Raw genomic sequence first — 17,212 nt, forward strand, 5'->3', positions numbered from 1 at the left:
CGAGTTTTGGAGCAGACTAAAGGGCATCTTTCACTTCCAAGGTTCTTTGACCCTCCCTTCCTGCCCTTGAACTGAGTGGCTTCTTGTCCTACTTCAGTTGAGGAGTTCCAAAAACAGAGTTTGGTCTGAATATCTAAGGGAGTTTAATCTGTAGGCTGCTTCAGTGATACAAGTTGTGTGTTGGGAACTAAGTGATAGACTATACTTTGGCAGAGGGCTTCCTGTCTGTTTCTCCTAACCTTCTCTTGAAACTTTCAGTGGAATCATCAGAAAGTAATGAATAAAATAGGCGGCACGGTCGTATAGCAGTTAGTGTCGTGCTATTACAGTGCTGGTTATCTGTATGGAGTTTGTACACTCTTCCCATAGCCACATGGGTTTCCTCCAGGTGCTCCAGTTTCCTCCTGCATTCCAAAGATGTATGGGTTAGTAAGTTAATTGGTCATGGCTTGTTGGGCTGGAAGGGCTTGTTACTTCACTGTGTCTCCAAATAAAATTAAACAAAATTATGAATCCCACCCAAAGCTGTTGGTGGATCAGCGACGAGGGGGGAAGGTGGGGTTATTTATTTCAAGATTGAAGATTGTTTAATGTCATTTCCAGGACACAAGTGTAAAAGAGAACAAAATAATTGTTACTCTGGATCTGATGCAGCACCAAAAAAAAGTATATAAAGTACACAATAATAAAAAATCACAATAAGTATAAATACATAAGACAGCTTATATACATAGATTGATGCTAGGCACAGGAGTATCTGTACGTAAGGTGACTGACAAGAAATGATAAAGTAGTGGTGGGTGGGTTAGTGGGTGGAGGTGTTGATCAGTTTTACCGATTGGGAAACGCGACTGTTTTGAGTCTGGTGGTCCTGGTGTAGGTGCTACGTAGCCTCCTCCCTAATGGGAGTGGGACAAACAGTCTATAAGCGGGATGGGTGGGATCTTTCATGTTTTTCCAGCACCTTTCTATATATACATTGCTTATACAAATCTCCCCCTTGGAGGTTTTATTGTTTTACAACATTGAATCACATTGGATTTAGTTTGGGTTTTTTGACACTGATCAACAGAAAAAACTCTTTCATGTCAAAGTGAAAACAGATCTCTACAAAGCGATCTAACTTAATTACAAATAAAAAACACAAAATAATTGATTGCGTAAGTATTCACCCCCCCCCCCCCTTCAATATGACACACCAAATCATCACTGGTGCAGCCAATTAGTTTCAGAAGTCAGATAATTAGTTAAATGGAGATCACCTGTGTGCAGTCATGGTGTTTCAACTGATTGTAGTAAAAGTACACCTGTATCTGGAAGCTCCAACTGCTGGTGAGTCAGTATCCTGGCAAAAACTACACCATGAAGAACCCAAGCAACTCCGCAAAATGTTATTGAAAAGGACAAGTCAGGAGATGGATACAAGAAAATTTCCTAGTCACTGAATATCCCTTAGAGTACAGTTAAATCAATCATCAAGAAATGGAAAGAATATGGCACAGCTGTAAATCTGTCTAGGCTAAGCCAATATCAAAAACTGAGTGACCGTGCAAGAAGGGGACTAGTGAGGGAGGCCACCAAGAGACCTATGACAACTCTGGAGGAGTTACAAGCTTCAGTGGCTGAAATGGGACAGACTGCGCAAACAACAACTGTTGCCCGGGTGCTTCACCAGTCACAGCTTTATGGGAGAGTGGTAAAGAAAACACTACTGTTGAAAAAAACTCACATGAAATCTCAGCTAGAGTTTACCAGAAGGCATGTGGGAGACTCTGAAGTCATCTGGAAGAAGGCTTTATGATCTGATGAAACCAAAACTGAGCTTTTTGGCCAACAAAATAAACATTGTGTTTGACATAAGCAAATACTTCACATTGTCAAAAACACAGCATCTCTACCATGAAGCACGGTGGTGGCTGCATCATGCTGTGGGGATGCTTCACTGCAGCAGGCCCTGGAAGGCTCGTGAAGGTAAAAGGTAAAATAAATGCAGCAAAACACAGGGAAATCCTGGAGGAAAACGTGATGCAGTCTGCAAGAGAACTGTGACTTGGAAGAAGATTTGTTTTCCAGTAAGACAATGACCCCAAGCATAAAGCCAAAGCTACACAGGAATGACTTAAAAATAACAAAGTTAATGTCCTGGAGTGGCCAAATCAAAGTCCAGACCACAACCCAAATGAGAATCTGTGGCTGGAATTGAAAAGGGCTGTTCACTCACGATCCCCATGCGACCTGACAGAGCATGAGCAGTTTTGTAAAGAATGGGGAAAATTGCAGTGTCCAGATGTGCAAAGCTGATAGAGACCCATCCACACAGACTCCAGGCTGTAATTTTTGCCAAAGGCGCATCTATTAAATACTGACTTGAAGGGGTGAGTAATTATGAAAGCAATTGTTTTGTGTTTTATAATTGTAATAAATTTAGACTAATTTGTAAAAATTTGTTTTCACTTTGACGTGAAAGAGTCTTTTCTGTTGATCAGTGTCAGTAAAATGCCAAATTAAATACACTGTGATTCAATGTTGTAAAACAATAAAACATTAAAACTTCTCAGGGGTGGTGCATACTATTTCTAGGCACCGTGTATCTTCGATGGTGGTAGGCTGGTGTTTTGCTGATTTAACCATATAAATTTGAAGTTGACACAGACTTTGTCTCTGTTTTACTCCCTTCTCTCCATTGCATTTCAACCCATTCAGCCGGCATATACAGGTGGGTCCCATCTGAGCTCCCACATCCTAATTGCTGCTTCAAACGTCAGTCTAATCCAGAGCAAGGATCTTTACCAGCCTTCAGGTTAGTTAGTTACCACCTGATACACGGTTGGCATTTAGGGTAGCAATGAAGGTTGTCCATTTCTGTTTGTCTTTGGGTATCTTCTCTATTGTGCCCCAGGTGAGGTTGAGAGTCGTCCATCATGTACATCCTGAGTGGAGACTCAGGAATACCATCATACACAGATGTAGGAGGATTCTTCATTGCTGTTTCCATAACAACTTTTTGTTTTAGCAGTCAGGGTTGTAAGCCCTCAGCAGAACCCCTGAACCTGGAGGCCCTCTACCCTTTGACCTGCTTGGCATGGTTGATCTGACCAAGAGCCAAAGCATTAATCCCTGACTGCAGCCAACATAGCTCTCCCAGTCTTTGAGGCACGCAAGCCTCCAGACCCTACAACAAGGTTGTGGTCCACTTGGAAGACCAGCCTTCAAGACACAAGTAATATTCCCTCCTCTGCAGTATATCAAGCATGATAGTTTCCATATGTATTATAAAACCAGGGACTGTAATGTGTTTGGAAAGTAAGGCTGTGTTTAAAGAGCACATGGTGAATTACCAAGTATCGCCTGAGATGTGCACGCAGCATTGTTTCACAAACAACAGCTGCAACCTCCCTTTTACTCAGAATCAGAGGATGGTTTTTCCAACAACATTTTTCCCTTAGCTCCATATGAAGATAATGTGAATGAAAGTTTTTGTCGAAGGGCTCGTATTTAAATGGCATTACAGAGCAGAAAGAGCAAGGTGGTGTGATTAAAGGATTTTAGCAGGCGAAGATGCTGCACTGCAGTATGTGTGTGTTCATCTAGGTACATCAGCACTTGTAGTTATCTTACAGCTGCAAGTTCAATCTCAACTTCAGTTTTTTGTGTGGAATCTGCACGTCCTCTCTGCAACATTGCACTTTCAAACACAGAAAAGTACAGCAAAGGAACAAGCACCCAGTGCACAACGTTGTACCGAACTAATAATATCTGATTACACTAATCCCTTCTGTCTGAACATAGTCCATATCTCTCCATTGTCTTCACGTTCAGGTGCCCGCCTAACAACATGATAGCAGAGTGGTTAGCGTAAAGCTTTACAGCACCAGCGAACGGGATTCATTCAATTCCCGCTGCTGTCTGTAAGGAGTTTATATGTTCTCCTCATGACGGAGTGGGTTTCCTCTGGGTGCTCTGGTTTCCTCCCACATTCCAAATACCAGGTTAGGGTTAGTAAGATCTGGGCATGCTATGTTGATGCCTGAAGCATGGTGAATCTTGCAGGTCTCCCCCAACATATCCTCGGACTACGTTAATCATTGACACAAACAACACATTTTACTGTATGTTTTAATGAACTTGTGACAAATAAAGCTAATATTTATCTTTAAACAAAATTACCCTATCTGCCCCCACCACCATCCCCGGAAGTTTATTCCAGACACCTACCAATCGCTGTGTAAAATCACTTGCCCCACGCATCTGCTTTGAATTTGGCCCCCTCCGCCTTTACCTTAAACATATGGCCTCTGGTATTGGACATTCTGACCCTGTGAAAAATGAAAGGTGACCTGAGAGGGGTGAGTATTTGGAACAAGCTATCAGAGGAATGAGCTATCAGGGGAACAGAATGAGGCAGTACAATAACAATTGTTCCAGCTACACAGATATGAAACGAGGGAAATGGACCAATGCAAGTAAATTGGTGGAACACAGCAGACCAGGCAGCATCTATAAGGAGAAGCATTGTCAATGTTTCGGGCCAAGACCCTTCGTCAGGACACAGTGACAAAGTCCTGACGAAGGGTCTCGGCCCGAAATGTCAACAGTGCTTCTTATAGATGCTGCCGGGCCTGCTGTGTTCCACCAGCATTTTGTGTGTGTTGTTTGAATTTCCAGCATCTGCAGATTTCCTCGTGTTTGCAAGTAAATTGGACTAGCTTAGATGTTCGTCGTGGTTGGCATGGACCAAATGGGCTGAAGGGCCGGTTTCCATGCTGTATGATACTGTCAAAGTCAAGGTAAATTTATTAATAATGTATGCATATGTTACCACACAATACCCTGAGATTCATTTTCTTGCAGCTGCAAAAGAAGACAAATTATGCAAATAAAAATAAATAATATTGAAAACATGAGTTACACAGTGCTTGAAAGTGAGACTGTAGGATATGGAATCAGATCAGTGTGCTGGTGAGTGAAGTTAACATATGTAACTATTCAGGAACCTGATGGTTGTACAGTAATGACAAGTACACATCTGCATAGGTGATAGAAAAACTTACTTGCAGCAGTATCACAGGCTCATTGTATCAGATGCACACTCAACAGAAAAATATAAATTAAGCATAAATTATTCACAATTTTTACAAGAAAGAACACAGCAGAAAAAAACAAAGTCCGTTGTAGTGCAGAGTTCCATATTGTTGCTAAACTGATAGAATGAATAGGGTAGTGCAGGTTGGTTGACAAGTTTTAAGGGAAGTAGCTGTTCTTGAATCTGATGGTGTGGCACCCAAGGCTCCTATACCTCCTAGTCAATGGCAGCAGTGAGAAGAGAGCACGGCCTGGATGTGATTCTATAATTTGAGTTTGAATTCCCCAGCTGCTCTGAGATTTGAACTCCTTCCTGCAGGTGAATGGGCTCCCCACCTCCCCACTGTGTCCAATATGAGCAGTCCCTCCTGAGGCAGCTGGTGCGCATGTGATCCCCTGGAGCAACACAAGAGAAACTCATCTGTGGAGTTCAATGTAAATTTATTATCAAAGCGCAAATATGTCACCATATACAGCCCTGAGATTCATTTTCCTGTGGGCATACTCAATAAATCCAATGACCATAATAAAATCAATGAATGACTGCACCCAACAGGGTAGACATCCACTGTGCAAAAGACAACAAACTGCAAATGCAAAAATAAAGAAAAAATAATCATAGTAACCGTCAATGTTTCAGATTGAGACCCTTCATCTGAACTGATAGAGCGAGGGGCAGATAAGCAGTATTAAAGGATGGAGTGAAGGATGGGACAAGAGTTGACAAGAGTTACGTGGATCCACGCGATCCCCTGGATCATGTGTATCGGCTCCACCACCAAGTACAGACCCTCCAGCTCCCCTGTATGGTATGGCAGCTGTTTCCTAACCTCAGCCCTCCTCTGAATCAGTTGGAAACACCAAACTGGTGACAAACTCTCCAGACTAAGAACATGGTCTTACTTTCTTGTGTCCACCTGAGAAACTGGGGAGAATCAGAGAATCGTACCAAAATAAGGGAGGCCTTTCAAGCCATTGTGTCCACACAGGTCAAGAAAGGAAGGGTGACCCAGCTTAACCCCAGATTCCAAGCCAGGTCCATAACCCACAGTCAGCAGTTTTCAGTTGAGATATACATTCAGTAGCCACCTTACCTCCTGTACCTAATAACGGGACCACTGAATGTACGTTCATGGCCCATCCACTTCAAGGTTCAATGTGTTGTGTGTTCAGAGATGCTCTCCTGCACCCCACTGTTGTAATGTGTGGTTATTTGAGTTACTGTCACCTTGCTGTGAGCTTAAATCTGTCTGGCCATTCTCCTTTGACCTCTCTCATTAACAGGGCACTTCCACCCACAGAACTGCCACTCACTGGATAATTTTGTTTTTCACACTATTCTCTGTAAACTCTAGAGACTATTGTGTGTGAAAATCCCAGGAGATCAGCAGTTTCTGAAATACTCAAACCACCCCATCTGGCACCAACATCCAAAGTCATTTAGATCACTTTTCTTCCCCATTCTGATGTTTGCTCTGAACAACAACTGAACCTTTTGATCATGTCTGCATGCTTTTATGCATTGAGTTGCTGCCACATAATTAGTTGATTAGATATTTGCATTAACAAGCAGGTGTACAGTGTATCTAATTAAGTCACCACTAAGTGTATATATGTGAGTTTAATTTCCGCCTTTACCTCCCCTCAGTGAATTCCAGGCTTCACCAGTCTCTGAGTGAACACACTTCCCTTCCCAACCCCCTCCCACTTTCCACCAATTATACGGAATCCATCCCACCCTCCTCCTGTTTCCTGATCCACGGCTAAGGAAAATAGATCCTTCCTACTTACTCTCTCTAGGCCCCTCATACAATAATTCTCTGAAGAAAGTCATGTCTGGAACGAGTATCCAAGGTCTGCTAAAAAGGCATGCATTTTCCTGCCTCGTCCCTGGACACCTGGTATAAATTAAGGATTGACATAGTATTGATGGATTTTTGGTGCATGTTAGACAGTAATTTATATTCCTCACACTCAACTTTCTTCCCTCATTTCCGAGTGTTTGAGTTCTCACTCGGATGTTACGCAGTTCTTCAGCGCAGCTCAGACGGAGAATGCTGCCAGGCTGATCAACTGTAAATGGAATCGCTGGTGAGCCCAATGCCACCCAAACGAGGCATGCCTCTTGTATAAAAGTGATCATCTAACAAGATTAAACACTGTCCATGGAAAAATACACCCAGTGACCACTTTATTATGTACACCTGCATACTTGCTCATTAATACAAATATCTATTCAGCCAACTCCATGCTTAAAAGAACATAGACATGGTAAAGAGCTTCAGTTGTTGGGCATACCACACAACAAAATGGGGAAGAAATGTGATCTTCGTGACTTTGACCATGGAATGATTGTTGGTGCCAGATGGGGTGGTCCGAGTATCTCAGAAACTGCTGATCTCCTGGGATTTTCAAACACACAACAGTCTCTAGGGTTTACAGAGGATGGTGCAAGAAACAAAAAACATCAAATGACAAAAATTCTGTGGGTGAAAATACCTTGTCAGACGAGAATAGCCAGACTGGTTCAAGCTGACAGGAAGGCCACAGTAACTCAAATTAGCATGTGTTACAACCGTGCTGTGCAGAACAGCACTTGTGAATGCACATCACATGTTGAACCTTGAACCTTCTACAGCAGAAGAAGTCCATGAACTTACACTCAGTAATTACAGGATGTATCTAATAAAGTGGCCCTTGAGTGCAAATGAGGAAGAATCGTTAACAACTTGTTATCCTGTCTTATTCTAAAGTCCAAAAGTGTAATGGCAACTCCTTTCAGTCAGAATAACAGAGGATGGGTAACTTATGAGGGCAGTGGAGCAATTGAAACACCTCTGCCTGTTTGTTTCTGTACAATCAGAATCAGGTTTATTATCACTGACGTGCTGTTTTGTGAGAACAGTAAGAGCAATACATTAAAAATTACTGTACGTTACAATAAGAAAGATCCAAAAATAAATAACTAGTGCAAAAGACAGCATGAGGTGTTATTCATGGGCTGATCCTTTTTTTCTATCTCCTGCTCAAACCCAGTTCCTGGCCATCTCCCGGTAACCTTTGATGCCATGTCCAATCAAGAACCCATCAATCTCTGCCTTAAATACACCCAACGATCTGGCCTTCACAGCTGCATGTGGCAACAAATTCCACAAATTCACCACCCTTTGGCTAAAGAAATTTCTCCACATCTCTGTTTTGAAAGGGCGCCCCTCTATCCTGAGGCTGAGCCCTCTTGTTCAATACTCTCCCACCATGGGGAACACCTTACTCTGTCTAGGCCTTTCAACATTTGAAAGGTTTCAATAAGATCCTCCCACCCATCCTTCTGAATTCCAGCGAGATGAGACCCAGGGACATCAAACGTTCCTCTTATGATAACCCTTTCATTCCCGGAATCATCCTTGTGAACCACCTCTGGACCCTCTCCAATGCCGGCAAATCTCTTCTAAGATGAGGGGCCCAAAATTGTTCATAATATTCAAGGTGAGGCCTCACCAGTGCCTTATAAAGCCTCAGCATCACACCTTTGCTCAGAAATCTGAAGGCAGAGGGTGGAAGCTATTCCTAAAACATTGAGTGTGTATCTTCAGGCTCCTGTACCTCCTCCCTGATGGTAGGAATGAGAAGAGGGCATGTCCGGGGTGGTGGGGGTCTTTAATGATGGAGATCACCTTTTGAAGATGTTCTCCATGTGGGGAGGTTACAGCCCATGATGGAGATGGCTGTGTTTTTGCTGCAGCTTTTTTTGAATCTGTGCATTGGCCCCTCCATCCCAGACATTGATGCAGCCAGACAGAATGCATTCCACGCTGCATCGGTAGAAATTTGCTAGAGACTTTGGTCTCCTCAAACTCCTAATGAACTTTAGCTGCTGCCATCCCTTCTTCACAGTTGCATGTTCTTCCCTGTGATCTCATGGTCGCCCTCTGGACATCATAGTCGCAGGGTCATAAGGCACTACAGCACAGAACCAGACCCTTTGGCCTGTCTAATCCATGCAGAACTGTTAATCCGCCTGGTCGCGTCAACCTGCACATACCCCTCTCAACCATGTGCCCTGGTTTCCTCCCACTTCCCAATGACTTGCAGGTTGGCAGGTTAACTGGCCTCTGTACATTGCCCCAGTGTGTAGGTAAGTGTAGGAATGAGGGGAGAATGAAATGCAGGGATAGGGTGATGGAATAGGATTGGGCTGAGTGTTGGCATGGACTTGATGGGCCAAAGTCGTCTCCTTGATTGGTGGAAAGAAATGTGGAAAAAATGTCTATATTTAAGGGATTCTTTGACAAGCAGAAGGATGAAGTGTCATGGGCTACATAGGAGGGAAGGGTTAGATTGATCTTGGAGTTGGTTAAAATGTCAGCGCAACGTTGTGGGCCAAAGGGCCTGTACTGTGCTGTGATGGTCTATGTTTTAAATCTCAAACACACATGGACTAGCTTAGAGTATATTTTACATCACAGTGTGGATGGTGTACGCAGTCGGAGCCAACTCGTGGGAGGCAGAAATCCTCCCTGTCCAACCTGGAGTGAGGTGAGACTATCCTCTCACTCGCTCTTCCTTAACATGTCTGAAAGTTCACTTAAAGGAGCAACGCCCTCAGGGCTCTGTGTAGCATGGGATCTGAATCCCTTAAGCCTGTTGCCCTTTTAAGCAGACAGTGGCCGCAATGCTAAATCACACTGAAAGTGAAAAAGGAGGTTCTGTAATGTGCTCTGGCCTACTCCAGAGCTGAGGCTGTGGGTTGCTATTTATAAACAAGACTGAAATGTATACTTACTCACTGTTCCTGACTTCAAGCTTGCTGCTTCCAACAATGCTAATAAGAAATATCACCCACAAGATTGGTGAGATTCTGCCTCAGCACTGTAGAGTAAAACAGAAGAGAGAGGTCAGAGGGATTACAATGTTCATTTTAAGGAGTGGAAATATGAGAGGGATGGATGGGATCCTCCCCAAAAAGGAGGAAAGTGCTGCAGGATACACCCTGCCCCTCCTCAGCGCATATGATGGGTCAATCCCCACCTGCCACTGTCAGGCTCGGAGGCAGGGATCAGAACCAGGTTTAATATCACTGGCATATGTTGGGAAATGTGTTGTTTTGTGGCAGCAGTACATTGCAATGCATAATAATAAAAATATAAATTTTAAATGACAATAATTTTATATTAATTAAGTTGTGCAAAAAGAGAACAAAAATAATGAGGTTCATGGGTTCATCGTCCATTCAGAAATCTGACGGTGGTGGGGAAGAGGCTGTTCCTGGAATGCTGAGAGTGTGCAGACGGAGATGCAGGGACGTATATAGATCTAACCGTGAGGCAGTTAGTTTGCTAACCTTGTTCAGGCTGATCATGCATCAGCGCGCTCACACTGAAACCCGTTCCAGACAAATCACCACACAGGCTCATCTTTCACTGGCATGAGAGGCAGCACGCTCTCGAATGGAGTCACTCTCACGAGACAGCTCCTTCCCAGTCGGTCGCTTTTGACTGTCAACAGACACCATGTTTTCAATTTACATGCGCTCGTCTTTGTACGAGACTGTTTGGTGTGCCTGGAGGTGTGCGTGACCAAATTCTGTGTGCAAGATTGTGCACGAGGCTTTGTGTGAGAGAGATTGTTTGTGGATCTGTGTGATTGTGTCTTTGTGTATGTGAGACAGAGCTTATGATTGTCTCCTTGTGTGCCTGCATGTGAGACAGATTGTGTGTGTGTGTGTATGTGGGAGAGAGGGAAAGGGAGAGAGAATCGGGTTTATTATCACTGTCATATAAGACATGAAATTTGTTGTTCCGTGCAAAAAGTAACAGTATGATAATTACAAAATGAACTGGTATGTGTTTCTCTATGTAAATATGGGCTTGTCGGATTTGGGTGTGATAGAGCTTGTGATTATTTATGCCATGTTGGTATTTATGTATTTATGCACATTTTATTCCACATCCCTTAACCTCTAACTTTATTTTTTATATAATGCTTTAGTCAGTGTAATGGTTGAATGTTGTTTCTTGTTACTTGTCAGCCTGACCAGCACACCACAGCACATTCCTAATTATTTTGTTCTTTTTTACATTTGTGTACTGGAAATGACATTAAAAATCTTGAACCTTGAAAATCCATAAAGTAATAAAGTTGATCCTTGAGCCTTCTGGACCTTCAGATGATCCGTTCGTGATTTTTGAGAGTGTGTTTGTAAGTGAGAGGTTATGTGATTGGGTCTTGGCTGGAGAGTGGGAGAGAGAGTCTCACCGTTAAACTCTTCCTGTGCGGCGGTTTCCTGTTTGCAGTTCCAGGTGTGGTGTTGCCGAGCTGTGCGTGCAAAGAGTAGCACTGTACCCAGGGTATAGTGAAGGTGTGGCATCGGGAAGCAAGCGGCTGCTGCCTCCCTGGGGCTATTACTGTTGCTGCAATCCTGTCAGCAGCGGATAGGCTTCCTGACATTGTATTTTACCAACTATGTAATCGAGAGGGCAGATGCAAATTCCTACCACTCTCTGAGGAACAATTCTGTCTCATTATGAAATGGAAGAAAAGAGCATCAGAGGGCCAAGCAGAGGAAGTTTTTCTTTCGGGTAAGAGAGGCTTGAGAGGCTATTTATTTCACTGCTCAGATCCATTTACAAAACCATTCATCCGTGGTAACTTACAGTCACACACTGTTGCCATGTGAACAAGCATTTTGCACACAGCAAGATTCCACAACCACTTTTGAAATGAACAAAACTAGTTCATCTTGACCTGAAATGTCAACCGTCCCTCCGCCTCCACAGATGCTGCCTGACATGATGAATTCCTCCTTTGTTGTTGAATGGACTAGCAAAATGCTAAACACAACAGATTCTACAGATGCTGGAAATCCAGAGCAGCACACACTAAGGCCATGTTGTCTTTTTGCTGCTGCCATCAGGAAGAAGGTACAGGAGCCTCAGGACCCACACCACCAGGTTCAGGAACAGTTATTACCCCTCAATCATCAGGTCTTGTAGTGGTTCACCAGTGTGGCATGGTAGCATAGTGGTTAGTACAACACTTTACAGTACAGCTGATTTGGATCCAATTCCCACTGCTGCCTGTAAGGAGTTTATACGTTCCTCCAGGTGCTCCAGTTTCCTCCCACAGTCCAAAGGCGTACTGGTTGGTAAGTTAATTGGTCACTGTAAATCGTCCCATGATTAGGCTAAGGTTATATCAGGCAGAATGGATCAAAGAGCAAAAGGGCCTATTCTGCCCCATCACTGAACTGTTCCCACAACATATGGACTCAATTTCATGGACTCTTCATCTCGTAGTCTCAATATTTATTGCTTATTTATTCATTATTCTAATTTTTTTGTATTTGCACAGCTTGTTGTCTTTTGCATGTTGACTGTTTGTCCGTCCTGCTGTGTGTGGTCTTCCATTGACCCCATTGTGAATGCCCGCAAGAAAACAAATCTCAGGGTTGTATATGGTGACATATATGTACTTCGGTAATCGATTTACTTTCAACTTTGAAGATGCACTGCAGTTTAGCAAAACTATGACTCAACTGTTTTGATCATCTTGCACTAAAATAGACTTTGTTTTGCTGTAATTATGTTCTTCCTTGTAAAAGTTGAATTAACATTTTTTGTGAATGCACGGTAGTGTGGCAGCTGGCATAATGCTATTCCACCGCCATGACCCGGGTTCAGTTCCACCGCTGTCTGTAAAGAGTTTGTTTGTTACCCCATGACTGCATGGATTTCCTCCGGGTGCTCTGGTTTCCTCCCACGTTACAAAGACGTACTTGTTAAGGTTAGTAAGTTGTGAACGTGCTACTTTGGCACCGAAAGATTCAAAATACATTTATTATCAAAGTATGTATGCTGTATACAACCTTACAGTATACACTTACAGGCCGCCTAGGCGTGACTCGAGTAGCAGCAGTAGTCTCAATGGCTACGATTAAATATTCCCATTTCAGCCTGATACAGCTACTGCTTCCAAGGTCAGTACAGTCAACAAAGATGCCTTAATGTGTTTAAACAAACTATTGCTGCTTAAAGCCAACAGAAACAACACTGACTGTGGTGGGAAGTGCTCACGGAGGACACCTCGGAGGAAGCACGGGTGAATATCAGGGTTACAAATGCGTTTAAGGAAACAGCGTTTTAAACTCCCTATGCGGACGATCTTGCTGGTGAACGTGCAGTTTCTGGTGAATAAAATCGATGATCTCAGAGCCAAGGTGCTGAATCAAAGAGACATTAGGACCGTGTGTGTCCTTTGTTTCACGGAATCTGGTTAACCCCTTCCGTACTGGATGCAGCAATCCAGATCGACGGGTTTACTATACACCGTCAGGATAGATCTATAGAGTCTCTCAAAAGCAGAGCTGGAGGAGTTTATGGTACCTCATGATCAACTCTTCTTGGTGCATTAATATATCAGTGCTGTCCCAATTCTGTTCACGAAACCTGGAATATCTAGCAGTAAAGTGCCGTCCTTTTTACCCACCACGGGAGTTCTCTGGGGTCATTTTGGTAGCAGTTTACATTCCATCTCAGTCCAGTGTCAAGCAGGCTTTAGATGATCTGAGCAATCGGATCAACATGCACGAAACAGTGCACCCTAATGTCTTCACCATCGTTTTGGGAGATTTTGACCAGGCCAGTCTGAAAAAAATCACTAAGTAACTACCATCAACAGATCACTTGCAATACCAGAGGAAACAACACACTGGGCCATTTCTACACCACCATCAAGAATGCATACCATGCTATTCCACGCCCTCACTTTGGGAAGTCTGATCACCTGGCTGTACTTCTACTCACTGAGTACCGGCAGAGACTGAATACTGCAGCACCAGCAGTGAGGACCAAGAAGGTATGGACAAGGGAAGCACAGGAGCGCTTACAGGACTGCTTTGAATCGGTGGACTGGACTGTTTCAGGGATTCATCTTTGAACCTGGATGAGGGTACTGCAGTTGATACTGACTTCATTAAAACCTGTGTGGATGAGTGTGTGCCTGCAAAGACTTACTGTACATTTCCAAACCAAAAGCCGTGGATGAATCAGGGGTACGTCATCTGCTGAAGGCTAGATCTGTGGCATTCAAGTATGGTGACCCAGGCCTTTACCAGAAAGCCAGGTATGATTTGTGGAGGGGTATTTCAAGGGTGAAGAGACAACTTCAAATGAGGTTGGAGATGACATCAGATGCTTGGCAACTCTGGCAGGGTCTGCAAGACATTACTTCCTACAAAGCGAAACCCAATAACATGAATGGCAGCGATGCTTCACTATCAGATGAACTCAACGCCTTCTGTGCACACTTTGAAAGGGAGAACACAAGTATAGCTGTGAAGATCCCTGCTGCACCTGATGACCCTGTGAACTCTGTCTCAGAGGCCAATGTTAGGCTGTCTTTAAAGAGAGTGAACCCGTCAAGGCAGAAGGTCCTGATGGAGTACCTGGTAAGGCTCTGAAAACCTATGCCAACCAACTAGTGGGAGTATTCAAGGACATTTTCAACCTCTCACTGCTATGGGCAGAAGTTCCCACTTGCTTCAAAAAGTCAACAGTTATAAAAGTGCCTAAAAAGGATAATGTGGGCTGCCTTAATGACTATCGCCCAGTAGCACTCACATCAACAATGATGAAATTCTTTGAGAGGTTGGGCATGACTAGACTGAACTCCTGCCTCAGCAGGGACCTGGACCCATTGCAATTTTCCTATCGCCACAATAGGTCAACGGCAGACGCAATCTCAATGGCTCTCCACACGGCTTTAGACCACCTAGACAGCACAAACACCTACGTCAGGATGCTGTTCATCGACTATAGCTCAGCATTTAATACCATCATTCACACAATCCTGATTGAGAAGTTGAAGAACATGGACCTCTGTACCTCCCTCTGCGATTGGATCCTCGACTTCCTAACCGGAAGACCACAATCTGTGCAGATTGGTGATAACATATCCTCCTCGTTGATGATCAACACTAGCACACTTCAGGGATGTGTGCTTAGCCCACTGCTCTTCTCTCTATATACACATGACTGTGTGGCTAGGTATAGCTTAAATACCATTTATAAATTTGCTGATGATACAACCATTGTTGGTAGAATCTCAGATGGTGATGAAAGGGCGTACCAGAGCGAGATATGCCAACTAGTGGAGTGGTGCCACAGCAACAACCTGGCACTCAACATCAGTAAGACGAAAGAGCTGATTGTGGACTTCAGGAAGAGTAAGATGAAGGAATGCATACCAATCCTCACAGAGGGATCAGAAGTGAGAGAGGGTGAGCAGATTCAAGTTCCTGGGTGTCAAGATCTCTGAGGATCTAACCTGGTCCCAACATACTGATGTAGTTCTAAAGAAGGCAAGACAGTGGCTATACTTCATAAGGAGTTTGAAGAGATTTGGCATGTCAACAAATACACTCAAAAACTTCTATAGTTGTACCATGGAGAGCATTCTGACAGGCTGCATCACTGTCTGGTATGGGCGGGGCTACTTTACAGGACTAAAAGAAGCTGCAGAAGGTTGTAAATCTAGTCAGCTCCATCTTGGGTACTAGCCTACAAAGTACCCAGGACGTCTTTAGGGAGCAGTGTCTCAGAAAGACAGTGTCCATTATTAAGGACTTCCAGCACCCACTGTTACCATCGGGTAGGGGGTACAGAAGCCTGAAGGCACACACTCAGCGATTCAGGAACAGCTTCTTCCCCTCTGCCATCTGATTCCTAAATGGGCATTGAATCTTTGGACACTATGCCACTTTTTTTTTAAAATACAGTATTTCTGTTTTTGCATGTTTTTTAAAAGCTGTTCAATATACACAATTGAGTTACTTGTTTATTTAGTATTTTTTAAAATTTTATTTGGGGTTTTTTTTCTCTGCTAGATTACATATTGCATTGAACTGCTGCTGCTAAGTTAACAAATTTCACATCACATGCCGGTGATAATAAACCTGATTCTGATTCTGATTCTGAGATTCATCATCCCGCAGACAGCCACGAAACAAAGAAATCCATGGAACCCATTCAAAGAAAAACATCAAACCCCCAATGTGCAAAAACCAAGAACCAATCACGCAAAAAAAAAAAACAGAATAAAAACCATGAGCCCACAAAGTCATCAAAACAGTCCAGGAATGTTCAGTTTCATCTCACTTTCGTTCAAACTAGCACTGTGTTCTTGGTAAGCTGCAGGGTGACACTTGCAGGCTGCCCACAACGCATTCTCTGACTGTGCTGACACAAACAACACATTTCACTCTAGGTACATGTGACAAACAATGCAAATCTTTAATAATGACTCCCAATACCTGCCATTTACTACCTGAAGCTGATGGCCAGATGGTTGCCTCCAGGTGCTCCAGTTTCCTCCAAAAGATGTACAGATGGTAAGTTATCAGTTTGCTATGTTGGCACAAGAAGCATGGTGACATTTGCCAGTCTCCCCCAGCACATCTTTCAGCTTTGTCCGTCATTAATATAAATGACACATTTCACTATGTGATGTACATGTGACAAACAAAACTAATCATTACAGTTGCAGGCCAGTCAAGTGCCTCTGTGAGGCAGAGGTGATCCTTTAGGGAAGCATTCAATTCTATCCATAGTTCCTCACTCCAACATGACAGCATTTCACTAAAGTTCTGAAGTTCAACCACACTTCTTCCTCCCCTCATTTTACAGATTTACAGTGTAGGAATTTGGCCCTTGCTGCCTTTTCCTGAGAAATCATCCTTTCCAACACTGATTGGAGAGAGATGGAGACGGGAGTTCACAGCCTGCACTCGTGGGTGGTGCCTAGTGGTCACCCCTTCCTGCTCCCACCTTTCCCTGAGGTGTCACCACGTCTCCAAACGTGATCCACAGACACCTCAGCGTGGCAGATCTCAAAGTTTAAAGAAGTTGGAAGTTCAAAGTAAGTTTATTATCACAGTACATATATATCACAATAGAGAGGTTGGGCATCTCTTATCTGAATGCTTGGGGGCCGGAAGTGTTTTGGATTTTGGAGTAATTGCATCCATACAGTGAGATACCTTGGGGATGGGACCCAAGTCTAAACATGAAATCCATTTACATTGTTTGCATGGTTTGTGTTTTTTTCTCTTTCTCTGCACATTGGATGTTGGTGT

At 43.5% G+C, this 17,212-nt stretch overlaps 1 long non-coding RNA gene across 1 annotated transcript in view; it reads right to left on the bottom strand.

Moving 5' to 3' along the window:
* Positions 1–10,666, bottom strand: part of LOC140714381 (uncharacterized) — a 125,157-nt gene extending 114,491 nt beyond the window's left edge. The window contains exons 1-2 of the long non-coding RNA XR_012095867.1: positions 10,424–10,666; positions 9,866–9,951 (exon numbers count right to left, since the gene is read on the bottom strand). This is a non-coding gene — a long non-coding RNA (uncharacterized lncRNA). The remainder of the gene's footprint in view (positions 1–9,865; positions 9,952–10,423) is intronic.
* Positions 10,667–17,212: the final 6,546 nt, after the last annotated feature.

The sequence above is a fragment of the Hemitrygon akajei genome, chromosome 21, assembly GCF_048418815.1.
Source record: "Hemitrygon akajei chromosome 21, sHemAka1.3, whole genome shotgun sequence".
NCBI classification, from domain to species: domain Eukaryota; kingdom Metazoa; phylum Chordata; class Chondrichthyes; order Myliobatiformes; family Dasyatidae; genus Hemitrygon; species Hemitrygon akajei.